The 13,943-nt window shown below is 47.9% G+C and overlaps 2 pseudogenes; one reads left to right on the plus strand and one right to left on the minus strand.

Annotated features, from left to right (window-relative positions):
• Positions 1-7,768: 7,768 nt before the first annotated feature.
• LOC141161084 (histone H2A type 1-like) lies at positions 7,769-8,157 on the minus strand (annotated as a pseudogene).
• Positions 8,158-8,460: 303 nt separating this feature from the next.
• On the plus strand, positions 8,461-8,837 carry LOC141161085 (histone H2B 1.2-like; annotated as a pseudogene).
• Positions 8,838-13,943: the final 5,106 nt, after the last annotated feature.

A 13,943-nucleotide genomic window follows, 5' to 3' on the forward strand; every position in this document is an offset into this window, starting at 1 on the left:
GCCACACACTGTAATGCCGTAGCCATGTTGGTTGTGGCATTAAAGTGACTGACTGGCCGCATAGCATCATCGGGTCTATTTAAGGCCCGTTGACGCTAAGCTTGTCACAGTTTACCCCGGAAACAGGCAGAGTAGGGAGAGCTGCTGCTTTCCCTACTCTGCCTACTCAGCAGTAGTTCTAATTGCCCCCCCCCCGCAAAAAAAAAAAAGTAAATTATTGTCGAGGTCGCAGAAGAGCAGATCTCACAACTTTCCAGCCATTACGTAGTAATTTTTCTCCTGCTGAAGTCCTAGATTCCTCTTTCATTGCCCCATAAAGTGTGATGCCAACAAAAGTGCCCCCAAAAACAGTATGATACCCCCATGTGAATTCCTCCACATGCACAGTATAATGACGCTACTGTACCCACCTCAACTCCCAGGGTAAAGTATGCTGACCCCAAAACAGTTTGATCCCCCAACTTTGACCACCACACAGCCCTCCATCCAGTATAATGGGCCTATATACAGTATAATGGCCCCGCACAAACCTTCAGACTCCACAGGGTATAGTGCACTCGCCATGGTCCTCCACACAATTTAATGCACTCCCCATGGTCCTCCACACAGTATAATGCACTCCCCATGGTCCTCCACACAGTATATTGCACTGCCCATGGTCCTGTATGCAGTAGAATGTAGCCCCCCATAGAGTAAAAATGCAGCCCCCACCATAGGGTAAAAATGCAGCCCCCACCATAGGATAAAATGCAGCCCCAGTCCTCCAGTATTATCAGTACTCACTGATCAAACAGTCCCTCACTACCTTCAAGTCCACACTCACTGTAGCAAAACACACATATTTCTCATCTCTCATATCCTCCCTGTCTCACAACCCCAAACAACTATTCAACACCTTCAAATCTCTCCCTCATCCCCCAGTGACTCCTCCCTCTCCTCTAATTTCAGCTGAAGACTTTGCCTCATTCTTCAAGCAGAAGATTAACACCATGAAAAAAAGATTTTGCCTAATGTTCCCACAGCCAGAGCCAGGCTGGAGTACCTGGGACCCACCAGGAAAAAAAATCAATCTTGGGGCCCACCAGCACAATGCAGTTACCGTATATAAGAATAACATAAGTCCACAAACTCTTTCAAAATGAATCAACTTTATTAACCAATAAATAACCAATATAATGAATAAATAACACACTAAAGAAACACTCCTGGCAAAAGAGGAACACTGTTATCTTATTCACATCAGTGTGTGATAAAGTGCCATAACAGAACAATAACAATAAATACTTTCAAGGTACATTCTCTTAAAATATGAGAGCCACAAATTGAACCGGCATCTATCTAGCAACCCAGCTGCCAGCATCATTGTAGCAGCACCAATCTTGGCCCACTGGGAAAACTTAAAGAATTCTGTAAGCATTTAGGAAGTTTGTATTGCACGTTTTCCTCTCCTCTATAATACAGTACCATTTAATTGTTAGTGAAAGGCCCAAAACAACAAATAAACACACACTAACAGTCATTCAGCAGCAAAATTACAAAAGTTTTTTTTCAGAACAGAAGATGACATTGCATACGTATTAATAATGTATCATAGTCTAAGTTCCTTGAAATGTCATACTCAATGTTCAACAGAAGGAGTGACTCTAAAAGTTCCTGTCCAATCGAAGACCTCAGACGATTTTTTACAATTTTCAGCTTTGAGAACACTCTTTCACATGAAACCTGGGTGCAAGCAAGTGTAAGAAGTGTCTTGTAAACTGCAAAAATGTTTGTGTAAGCAGCAGAATGTAAATTGCAGTCATATAAAAGTCTGTAGTAGCAGGAAAGACAGTTTTTTTGCGGGACGAGTTGTACTTTCAGATGCAATAATTTATTTTACCATATAGTGTACAGGGAAATGGGAACAAAAGTTCTAAGTGCAGTAAAATTGCAAAAAAAGTGCAATTACACATTTGTTTATTGGGTTTTTTAGTCACCATGTTCACTATATGGTAAAACCAACGTGATAGTGTCATGCCTCGGGTCAGTATGTGTTCGTAGTTACCAAACATGTATACCTTTACTGGTATCTAAGTGGTGAAAACAAATTCACAAGTTTGAAAAAAAAAATCACACTTTTCGCGCAATGTTCTGCGCATCGTAGTGTTCTCATTTTTTTTGATCTGGGGCTGTGTGACAGCTTACTTTTTTGCGTCTTGAGCTGATGTGCATCTCTGCTGCTGTGTAGTTGTGGCGCCCCTGCGGGATCAGTCGCCACAGAGGTACTGCATCTCACCCAGAGGTGTGGTATCTCACTCTCAGGTAAGGATGGAGTACTGCCAGGGACCCTAACAGCTGCATCCAACACATTCCACTTCAGTGGGGGTAGGGCGAGATTGCTCCTAAGGGAGAGCACAGTCCCTGGTCCCTAGCTGAAAGGTGGAACTATGTAGTGGGTGTGGATGGAGGACGTAGTTCAGGGGAGCACAGGAAAGGAAGTGATATAAAAGAGGGAACCATCTTGGGAAGTGAGTTCAGCCAGTCAGAGGAGGAAAGTAAGGGGAGCAGAGGCTCTGCAGGAGTTCTGCTCTGGAGGCGGGCCTAGTGAGAGGCCCAGGACTGAGAGAGGAGAGGGAGCAGGAGAAAGGCTCCAGGAACAGAAGGGATCCCAGGGGTGCGGGCAGTGCTGGAGGCCACCCGTACGCCCGAATCTCCCAGGCGGTGGAGGGATCGAGCCGCAGAGGGGACCGGCTCCTAAACTAGTGGAGAACTACAAGGCTCAGCTAGTAACCAGAGGCTGCTGTACTTGTAAGGTGCAGTGGCCACATCCGCAATTATATCACTGAGAAGGTTGCCACAGAGGGTCCAGGGGACTGCAGGTCGTCCGACAAGATCCGAGGCTACCTGATTGGGAAAATGATTGCGAGGCGCAGGGCAGGAGGGCGAAAGCCAGCGCAGGAAGATGACTGAGGAAGGCACATAGAAAGGGGTCCTGTCAGGCACTCTTGAACCACCTGAGGGATTGCTGAACCCCTGCCTGGTGAACGCAGCACGATGTGGGAGGTTGTAGTCCGGAACCTGTAACCTGAGGAACATAATAACTGTGAGTAAACTCGGAAGACTGCACCCCACTGTCTCTGTGATTATTATCTGCGCCATCACCCCTGCACTACAGCGCCCAGCACAACCTATAACATCTACACTGCCCTGGAACTAAGCTCTACCTGTGGAGAGCCACACCAACTTTGCTGCACTAACATCAGCTCCAGAGGACCTGCTCCGCAACGGCGGCTCCCTTTAGCCGCATACCACAGGTGGCGCCACAAACTTTATATATAAACTTTAATCCCCTGTAAATAATATTCCCCTTTTTACTGACAGCCCTGGGTCACGGACCGGGTCGCCGCCACTGTGACATCTCCCCTAGCAACGACCGGCCCGGCACCGAGTACCCTACGGCCTAGCGGTGCATCATAGTAGTCACAACACAGGGAGAGGCTAAACATCCAAGTATTTAATATGTTTTGCAAATAAAGAAAGTTCCCATTCTTAATATCCGAAAAAACAAATGACTGACAACAATCCACTATACCTAGAGAAATACCGCCACACCATGACCAAAACACATTCCACCACATAGTGATCAAATACTACCCAGTGCAAGGTATATATACTGCCACACCATGAGAAGACCACATATTACCACCACATACACCCTGTCCGAATGATACCACATACAAGGGACAAATACTGCCACGCCATGACCATGGCACATAATGGCACCAGTCCTGCCTCCAATAATATATACCTGGCAGGAGCCCATACAATCTGCTGCCTCCAATAATATATACCTGACAGGAGCCCATACATTCTCCTGACTCCAAAAATATTTACCTTGTAGTAGCCCATTGATTCAGCTGCCTCCAATAATATATACCTTACAGAAGCCCAACGATTCTGCTGGCTCCAAAAATATATACCTGACAGGAGCCCATACATTCTCCTGCCTCCAATAATATATACCTGACAGGAGCCCATAGATTCTGCTGGCTCCAATAATATATACCTGACAGGAGCCCATAGATTCTGCTGCCTCCAATAATATATACCTGACAGGAGCCCACACATTCTCCTGCCTCCAATAATATATACCTGACAGGAGCCCATAGATTCTGCTGGCTCCAATAAAATATACCTGACAGGAGCCCATAGATTCTGCTGGCTCCAATAATATATACCTGACAGGAGCCCATAGATTCTGCTGCCTCCAATAATATATACCTGACAGGAGCCCATACATTCTCCTTCCTCCAAAAATATTTACCTTGTAGTAGCCCATTGATTCAGCTGCCTCCAATAATATATACCTTACAGGAGCCCAACGATTCTGCTGGCTCCAAAAATATATACCTGACAGGATCCCATACATTCTCCTGCCTCCAATAATATATACCTGACAGGAGCCCATACATTCTCCTGCCTCCAATAATATATACCTGACAGAAGCCCATAGATTCTGCTGGCTCCAATAATATATACCTGACAGGAGCCCATAGATTCTGCTGCCTCCATTAATATATACCTGACAGGAGCCCATAGATTCTGCTGGCTCCAATAATATATCCCTTACAGGAGCCAGTACATTCTGCTGCCTCCAATAATATATTCCTAGTAGGAGCCCATAGATTCTGCTGCCGCTGCCTCGGGCGACGCCGGTCCGACCTCCACAGTGCGCACAGGAAGCATTCCCTGGGAGATGACGTCATCGCCCTGAGACTGACCTCCTGCGCACGGACCGGCAGTGTTGCACTGCGCATAGGAGGCAGAGGTTCACTGCGGCAGCAGGCAGAGCAGGGAGATCGCTCTCCCTGCTTTGCCGTTGCAGAGGGCCCATCACTAATCATATCGGCAGTGCTGCCGATATGATTAGCGAACCAGGGGGGCCATCTGTTCTCTTTACAAGGCCCAGGGGTTTAGGGTGTGGGGCTTGGGGGTGTGGCCATCGCGACCGGGGGCCCACCAGGGGTTTTCTTGATCCTCCGGTGGGCCAGTCCACCTCTGCCCTCAGCCTCTCCCCACATCTACTCAATCATCCTCCTCCATAACCACGTTCTCTACCTTTACGGAAGATCAACTTTCCTATTTACTTTCCAAATCACACCTCACCACCTGTGAACTTGACCCAATCTCGTCCCACCTCATCCCAAACCTTACCACTATCTTCATCCCAACCTTAGCCTACCTTTTCAACTTGTCATCAACAACTGGCGTCTTTCCCTAATACTTCAAACATGCCTCGATCACACCCAACCTCAAAAAGCCCTCCCTTGACCTATCCTCTCTGACTAGCTATCGACCCATAACACTTGTCCCCTATGCCTCAAAACTACTGGAACAACACGTTCTTTCTGAACTGTCCTCCCACCTCTCCTCCTGCTCCCTCTTCGACCACCTACAATCTGGTTTCTGATCGCACAATTTTACTGAAACTGCACTGACTAAAGTCACCAATGTTGTGGTGACTCTTCTTTGTTATTAGGGAGAACATTGGAGTAGACAGCAAAGGGTCTTCACATTGCCAGTGAGATTCAAATTAAAATACTTCATCGATGAAGGGAGAGAGACAAAATGCATGCAATATGCATTGTCAGCAGGTAGAGTCTTCTGTGTGGCAGCTAAGACTCACCACCTTTATTAGCTAGACAAAACGGAACTACAATTGTTACATACAACAGAACAGGAAACCAAAATAGACAATCAGTGATAACACACTTACCTTGGCCCAATGTAAGCCTTCTTGTCAGGGAATTCACAGGAAACCAATATCTTAGTCAGACATTCCATGATGCAAGTTTAAAGCAGAGGCTTCAGACATAGCAAAAATATAAATTGTTTTCCTAAATAAATAATGAAGCTAGATATAAAATATTAACCATAACACCAATGACCTACTAACAGTCAATTCAAGCTACACTACTTTGTCCTCCTCCTCCTGGACCTGTCATCTGCCTTTGACACAGTGGACCATTCCCTCTTACTCCAGACTCTCTCATCTCTCGGCATCACAGACTTGGCCCTATCCTGGATCTCCTCATACCTAACAGACCGGACATTCAGTGTCTCCCACTCACATGCCACTTCCTCATCTCACTCTTTATCTGTCGGTGTCCCCCAAGGTTCAGTTCTAGGACCTTTACTCTTCTCCATCTACACCTTAGGCCTGGGACAGTTTATGGAGTCTCACAACTTTCACCTCTATGCCGACGACACACAAATCTACCTCTCTGGACACGATATCTCCTCCCTACTAACCAAAATCCAACAATGTCTGTCCGCTATTTCATCCTTATTCTCTGCTAGATTTCAAAAACTTAACATGGACAAAACAGAATTCATCATCTTACCCCATCTCAACCCCTCAACAAGCCTACAACCTGCAGTAACCCTCGCTCCACCATACCACTCCACTACCAGCCCTACCCTCACCTACTGTATCCTCACCCATCCCTTGTAGATTGTGAGCCCTCGTGGGCAGGGTCCTTGCTCCTCCTGTACCAGTCGCTGTCACGTTTTGTTCAAGATTATTGTAATTGTTTTTGCTATTTATTCCCATTTCTTCACATGTAATGCGCCATGGAATAAATGGCAATATAATAAATAATAATATTAATTTAAAATAAATAAAAAATAAATACATATATACCGCTCCTCATTCTCTGCTGCTTCCGTCTCTCTCATCACCTCAGCGGCTGCCAGCTCCACTCTCTGACACAGCGTGGTGCGTCATCATGCCGCTGTGTAAGACGTAGAGGAGGAATGATGGGAGAGGGAGTGTCACATGACTCAGAGAAAAATAGGTTTACAACACAGGACCCAGCCTGCCTCTTCATCCTTCATATATGCAGACATGTGCGCACACACACAGTACGCAGACATGCAGACACACACACACAGTACACAGACATACACATACACACACAGTACACAGATATGCAATCACACGGTAAGCATACATACACACACATGCACATGGTACACAGATATGTACACATACAATAAACAGACATGTGCATACAGGCATACGTACATATTTGAACACATTCTTAAAAACACATAAAACAGACATAAATATTTATACACAGTCATACACACACACACACGTTAGAATTATTTTTATTATGGGGTTTGGGGAAGCCGGCAACTAACCTCACTCACCTGCCTCGGTCTGAGTCCTGTCCAGCAACTCCTCAGGCATGTGTCAGTGCAATGCTGCTGGCGTGTCACAGATATGACCCTGGACCATCAGGGGCGCCCACCCGCCATCTGGCCCGGACCGCTTCCACGGCATCTGTGTAGGACTACTGGCACTGCTTGATTGCCGGCAGTTCACCTGACATGGCCATGCGCAGTGCACTGTGAGGCTGTGTCTGGTAGTAATGATGTGGTGGGGCGATGCACAAGCACAATTATAGGCGCAGTGTCGCCCCTGCCGTGTCATTACTGGCAGACACAGCCGCACAGTGCACTGTGCATAGCCTTGTCAGGTGAAGTGCCGGTAATCAAGCAACGCCAGAGGTCCTGCACAGATTAAATGAGTCCTCTGCAGCAAATCATACAGTGGAGCAAGGATCGTGTACACAGATAGATCTATATACTGTCTGGTACACAGGTGTCAGCATACCCCAGTGTGGACCATCGCCTGCTATCTGCGGTGTGGGCTCCTATGAGGAGAATGTGGTGGCTCTTAGAAGAGCCTTTGGTTGTTCTGACAGATGTGGAGGAGCGGCGCTCACTTGCTCTTGCGCGCCTTGCTACTCTCGGTCTTCTTGGGCAGCAGGATGGCCTGGATGTTGGGCAGCACGCCTCCCTGGGCAATGGTCACCCCACCCAGCAGCCTGTTGAGCTCCTCGTCATTGCGCACCACCAGCTGCAGGTGACGGGGGATGATGTCTTCTTGTTGTCCCGGGCAGCATTGCCGGCCAATTCCAGGATCTCAGCAGTCAGATACTCCAGCACAGAGGCCAGATAGACCAGAGCGCCGGCTCCGACTCTCTCGGCATAATTGCCCTTGCGGAGAAGCCTGTGCACACGGCCGACTGGGAACTGGAGTCCTGTCCGGGATGAGCGGGTCTTTGCCTTAGCAAGGACTTTGCCTCCTTGTTTGCCGCGTCCAGACATCACTGTAAGTCTCCAAAAAGTCAAAATTAGAGGAAGAATTGAACTCTCCAATAATAATCCGCTGCTGCCCCGACCTCCTACCTTATCATTGGATGGATCGGAAGCCGCCAATGGAGAGTAGACTTGTGGAAACACCAATAAGACGCAGCGGGCTCAGCTTACAAAGGTCACATGACTTTCTTACCCAGTAGAAGAGGAGCAAACAGCATTGCTCATTTGCATGTGTGGCTATAAATACCGCTGCGCTGGAGGAGCAGGAACATTGTTCTCTCTTCTCCGAGTTGTGATCTCTGTATACTCACCATGCCTGATCCCGCCAAGTCTGCGCCAGCGCCCAAGAAAGGCTCCAAGAAAGCCGTCACTAAGACTCAGAAGAAGGACGGCAAGAAATGTAGGAAGAGCAGGAAGGAGAGCTACGCCATCTACGTGTACAAGGTGCGGAAGCAGGTCCACCCCGACACTGGCATCTCCTACAAGGCCATGGGCATCATGAACTCCTCTGTCAACGACATCTTCGAGCATATCGCATGGGGAATCCTCCCGCCTGGCTCACTACAACAAGCGCTCCACCATCACCTCCCGGGAGATCCAGACAGCCGTGCACCTGCTGCTGCCCGGAAAGCTGGCCAAGCGTGTCCGAGGGCACCAAGGCCGTCACCAAATACACCAGCGCCAAGTGATCTGCTTCGTCTGCTGCTCCGCCATCACCCCAAAGGCTTTTCTGAGAGCCACCACCCCGTCTACATCAGAGCTGTGGCTGCTTCTGTGTTCTCTCCCGTCTCCCCTAGGGGTCTGACCACATAGCCCGGGTCTCTGTCTAGTGACAGGGTAAATAGCAGGTGGCGCAAGTAGAAGTGAAGGCTAAGAGCTAACGAAGAAGATGACGAGAAAACTGGGGCTGCTTCTGGGTTCTCCTTCACAGCTCAGCACTTTCACCAATGCCCTTGTGATTTCAGATGGAAGTTAAGTGACTTATTTAAGCCCTTGCTCCTCAGATCTGACTCCTTTTCGTCTCATTTCTATTTTAGGAATTGATTCGGTTTAGTTTCTCTAAATAATGAAATTACTTCACTGTTTTATGAAAGGTGATGATTACATGAGATTGTGGTCGGTGGAGTTTATTAGTGATGAGCAGCATGCTCACCATTATTCGTTACGAGCTCGAGATGCTCGTTGCTGGCGAGTATTTTTTGAATGTTCGGGAGCTTGAATCGCTGCCCCGCATGTTTGGTGCATATTATACAGCCAATTACCATGCAGGGGTTGCGTGACAGTCAATGTCATGCCATAGCCAAGTTGGTTGTGGCATTACAGTGACTGGCTGGCCGCACAGCGTCATCAGGTTTATATCAGACCTGGCGCTGCCATGCTCGTCACAGTCACTACGGAATCAGACAGTGTAGGGATAGCTGTTGCTGAGCTAGGGAGTAGTGATGAGTGAGCACTAAAATGCTCGAGTACTCGTTGCTCGGGTTGAGCAAATTGGAATACTCGGGTGCTTGACCCGAGCAATGAGCCCAATGTAATTCCATAGAAAACTCGAGCATTTTTCAGGCTGCTCCCCCCGGTGGTTTGCAGAGGGCCTAAAAATTGCCCAAATCGAACAGTGCTCAAATGACATGGGAACAGCATGGGGAAGACCCCTGGAAGCATTTCTGACTCCCAGGTCACTGCTGTCAACAACGTTTTCAGAGTATTACGCCACTTTTACGGATTCACAATAAAACATACAAAAGCAAAAGGAAAATGGATTTTCCTGGGAAATATATTAAGGAACATTCTTTCCAGGGTAATGACTTGTATATAAGGCAAATTAAATAACCAAAACCAAAAATACTCCTCCACACCTTGGGCTATATTCAAACGTAGCATTTTTTATGCGTTTTTGCACTTTTGCATTGCTTTCAACAAAGACAAATGCATTCACTGGGAAATGTCATTTTAACATTTTACAACCTTATCTGGCCATGTGGTGTGTGACACATCATCAGACACATGCATACAGTGCTGAAAAGACATGGGAACAGCATGGGGAAGACCTTTGGAACCATTTCTGACTCCCAGGTCACTGCCTAAAAGTGTGCCCATCATAAGTGATAAGATGCCTCCCGCCATGCACCTGTCGTTGCAGACTTGCAACAATCACCGTCCATGTCCTTGTCCCAGTGCAGCGTTCAGTTTGTGTCACCCCAGGCCTGGATGCCACAAACTTGTAAGGCTATGTCTGAGAGCAGGAGGCAGGTTCTCTTGTCATGGACCATTTGCATGCAGCACCTCCTGTCCCAGGCCAGTAGGGGGAGCAGGCTGCCCCTATAAAAACTGGTACTGAGGGCAGGGTTAGGGAGACCAGGACCCACTTCTGAAGCATCCAGAAGGGTTCCCCAGAAGAGACGGACAGGTCAGCCGCAGCGGAGGAGTCCAGGAGGCAAAGGAGGAACAGAAAGCCAGGGACAGAGGCGATGAGAGCCGGTGCTGGCAGAGAGAGACTACACAACCGGACACTGGGGTCCGAGGCTGTCAGGGTTGCAAGCCCTGCTGCAGATAACGAACCCGCAAGGGATTTCAGGTCCCTTGGCCAAGAAGCCTGGAGGCTCCACCACACAGAGGCACCGGTACAGCACGGAGAAGCTACAGGTACCTAAGGCCCGAGTCGCAAGCCATACAGGTGTAGTACACGGCAAGCTCAGGGACGTGGGCTATCATACCACTAAAGGGGGAGATAGTCAGCAAGGGCAGAGAGAGAATGGTAGGCCTACCCACTCTCCCTGACCAGTGGAGCTTGCCCGAATGCCCTCAGACACCCAGGTCCATTCCTACACTGTACTCCTGGTGGGTCTGTGATAAGATCAGTAAAAGACCCTGGACTGCATTATTGGACTCTGTGTGGTTACTGCTGCGCCTGCACCATCACCCCCAGGATCCTATTATACTGCCCTGAGGCTACACTCCTCCCTTGGGGAGTTGTACTATTCCCTGCTGCATCCCCAACACCAGCCTCAGTGGTCTGCCTTGCAGCGGCGGTCCTCCCTGACCTCAATCCACGGGTGGCGTAGTCGGACATTACCTAAAACATATAAAAGGACTGCCACTGGTCTGACCACCCTGAGCCACGGGACCGGGTCGCCACTATTACTCCCAGCATTGCCCTGAAGCCCGGTCCCGAGTGCCCCACGGCCCATGGGGCGAGTCAAGTTGTCCCTACCCCATTCCTTGGAATGCAAGCACAAGTATGCAGCCAGCCACCTACAGGCTGCAATACTATACTGCCAAATTTTTGACAGCTGCTTGCACTTGAAATGTGGCCTTTTAGGCTCGTGGAGGCGGATGCTTTTCATAACCTCATGCCGGCGGCAGCTGGGTGTCCATGCTTGGTCCCCAGCCACCACTATTTCTCCCGGTATCGTCTCCGCCTTCCACAAGTACGGGTCCCACAACATTACCCGTGCCCTCCCCAGTGCACTTACTGGTAAGGACTGCCTACCGACAAACACGTGGACAGGTGAATGTGGCCAGGAACGGTACAGAGACAGTCCACATCTTTTTTTGCTGAGAATTGTATTTAGCTTGGTGAAAGTACTGGCATAGAGGGAATCCGTATCTACCCCGGCTGTCATTTCTCCGTCACCAGGTTCCGCCCATTGTCACACACGACCATGCCTGGCTGTATTTTCAGCGGTGAGAGCCACAGATCAGGCTGCTGTGTTACAGCTTTCAACAACTCTGCATCGCTGGGCGGTTTGTCAATTAAGCATTAAGCATGTTATCTTCAGCACAGCCTGTTGCCGCTTGGCCAAGGCAGTGCTGCAGTGCTGTCAGCTTGTGACTGATGTGGTCATTTCGGAGATGGAGGAAGAGGTGCAGGAGCTGAACATTGTGATTACATTGAGGTTAAATTGGTGATGCTGTTTTTTATACTAAAGAAAGATCCTATTGTTTTGTTTTTTTACGTTATTTTTTAAGACAAATGCATTCACCGAGAAATGTCATTTTATCATTTTACAACCTTATCTGGCAATGTGTTGTGTGACACATCATCAGAAACATACTGTTTTATTTATGATGGAGGGACTCCGAAAGTCATAAAGCCTATTTTTATAGGGACATCAGACCGCCCTTACTATTCTTAAAAGGCCAGCAGTTGGCCCTCGCTATTGTTAGAGAGCAGTCAGGTGGCTATGCGTTGTTGTTCCCATTATTACCAAGTGGGTCTCCTATACTGTTATTGCGTATCCAGTGACTGCAAGGGCTGCCAAAAATTTGGACGCAATCCAATACCCCTTTGAAGAGACATAGAGGAGGGTCTCAGTAAAAAAATGTTCCCATTATAAAGGAGCGGGTCTCCTATAGTGGTAATGCCCATGCTGTGACTGCAAGGGCTGCCAAAATTTGGGAAAAAACCCTCTAAGAATTTAAAGACACATAGAACAGGGCCACAGTAACGACACATTCCATTTAGAAAGGAGAGAGTCTGCTATACAGTTATAGGTTATGCAGTGAGTCCAATGGCTGACAAATTGTAGGATAAACCCCACTAAGAATTTAAAGACACATAGAGCAGGGCCACAGTAACAAGGTACGACATGTATCCATAAGAAAGGAGAGGGTGTGCTATACAGTTATAGGGTATGCAGTGAGTCCAACGGCTGACCAATTTTAAGAAAAAACCCACTAAGAATTTAAAGACACATAGAGCAGGGCCAAAGTAATGACAAATTCTCATTAGAAAGGAGAGAGTCTCCCATAGTGTTGGCCTATGCAGTGAATGCAAGGGCTGCCAAAAATTTGGAGGCACTTCAATGCCCCTTGGAAGAGACGTGGAGGAGGGCCTCATAAAAAAAATGTTCCCTTTAAAATGAAGTGGGCCTCCTATACTTATAATGCCCATGCACTAACTGTATGAGCTGACAAACATTTACCCCTGGGGGATACACATGAACATACTGTATACATTTTTTTTTTACGGGCATCATAAACACACTTTAAAAAAATTATGTGGGTGATGCATCACGGACCACGGTCACCCTGGTGATATGGTGGTGGAGGATGAGGATGAAAAGAAGGACAAGAGCAAATAGCCAAAATCAGGAAGCGTATACCAATGTGTGGGAAAAGGTGCATGGGAATACACCTCTCAAGAAAAGACACTGGATTTGAGTTTATGTTACGCTGCTATCATTCGTTGGTGTAGAGTAGTCTTGCCCAATCCATCCCTTGTTTATTTTTATAAGAGTCAACATGTCAGCATTTTCAGTTGACAGGCGGATGCACTTATCAGTTATAATTCCACCAGCGGCACTAAAAACCCACTCTGATAAAACGCTGGCGGCAGGGCAGGCCAGGACCTCCAAGGCATAGAGAGCCAGTTCATTCCACGTATCCAGCTTGGATACCCAATAATTATAATGCACAGCGGAATCATGGAGGACGTTGGTACGGTCGGCAAGGTACTCCCTCAGCATCTTGCCAAACTTTGCACTCCTTGTGAGAGTACTCCGCACCTCAGGGCCTGTGCGATGGGAGGGTCTGAGGAAACTCTCCGAGAATTTTGACAGTGTTCCCTGGCCTCTGCTGGATTGGAGTTGTGTCTCTCTCGCCTGTACTCCTTCGTTGTCCAGCGAAATTTTTTTAATAGTTCCGCAACAAGTGCCTTCTGGTACTGCCCCATTTTTGTAGTCCTGTCCGCCTCAGGAATAAGAGATATAAAGTTCTCCTTGTAGCGTGGGTCTAGAAGTGTCACCAACCAGTAATGACTGTCACCCAAAATTTTGAGAACGCGAGGGTCATGG

This window comes from Phyllobates terribilis, unplaced genomic scaffold (assembly GCF_046119375.1).
Source record: "Phyllobates terribilis strain yellow unplaced genomic scaffold, ASM4611937v1 Scaffold_9__5_contigs__length_417890890, whole genome shotgun sequence".
Lineage (NCBI taxonomy): Eukaryota > Metazoa > Chordata > Amphibia > Anura > Dendrobatidae > Phyllobates > Phyllobates terribilis.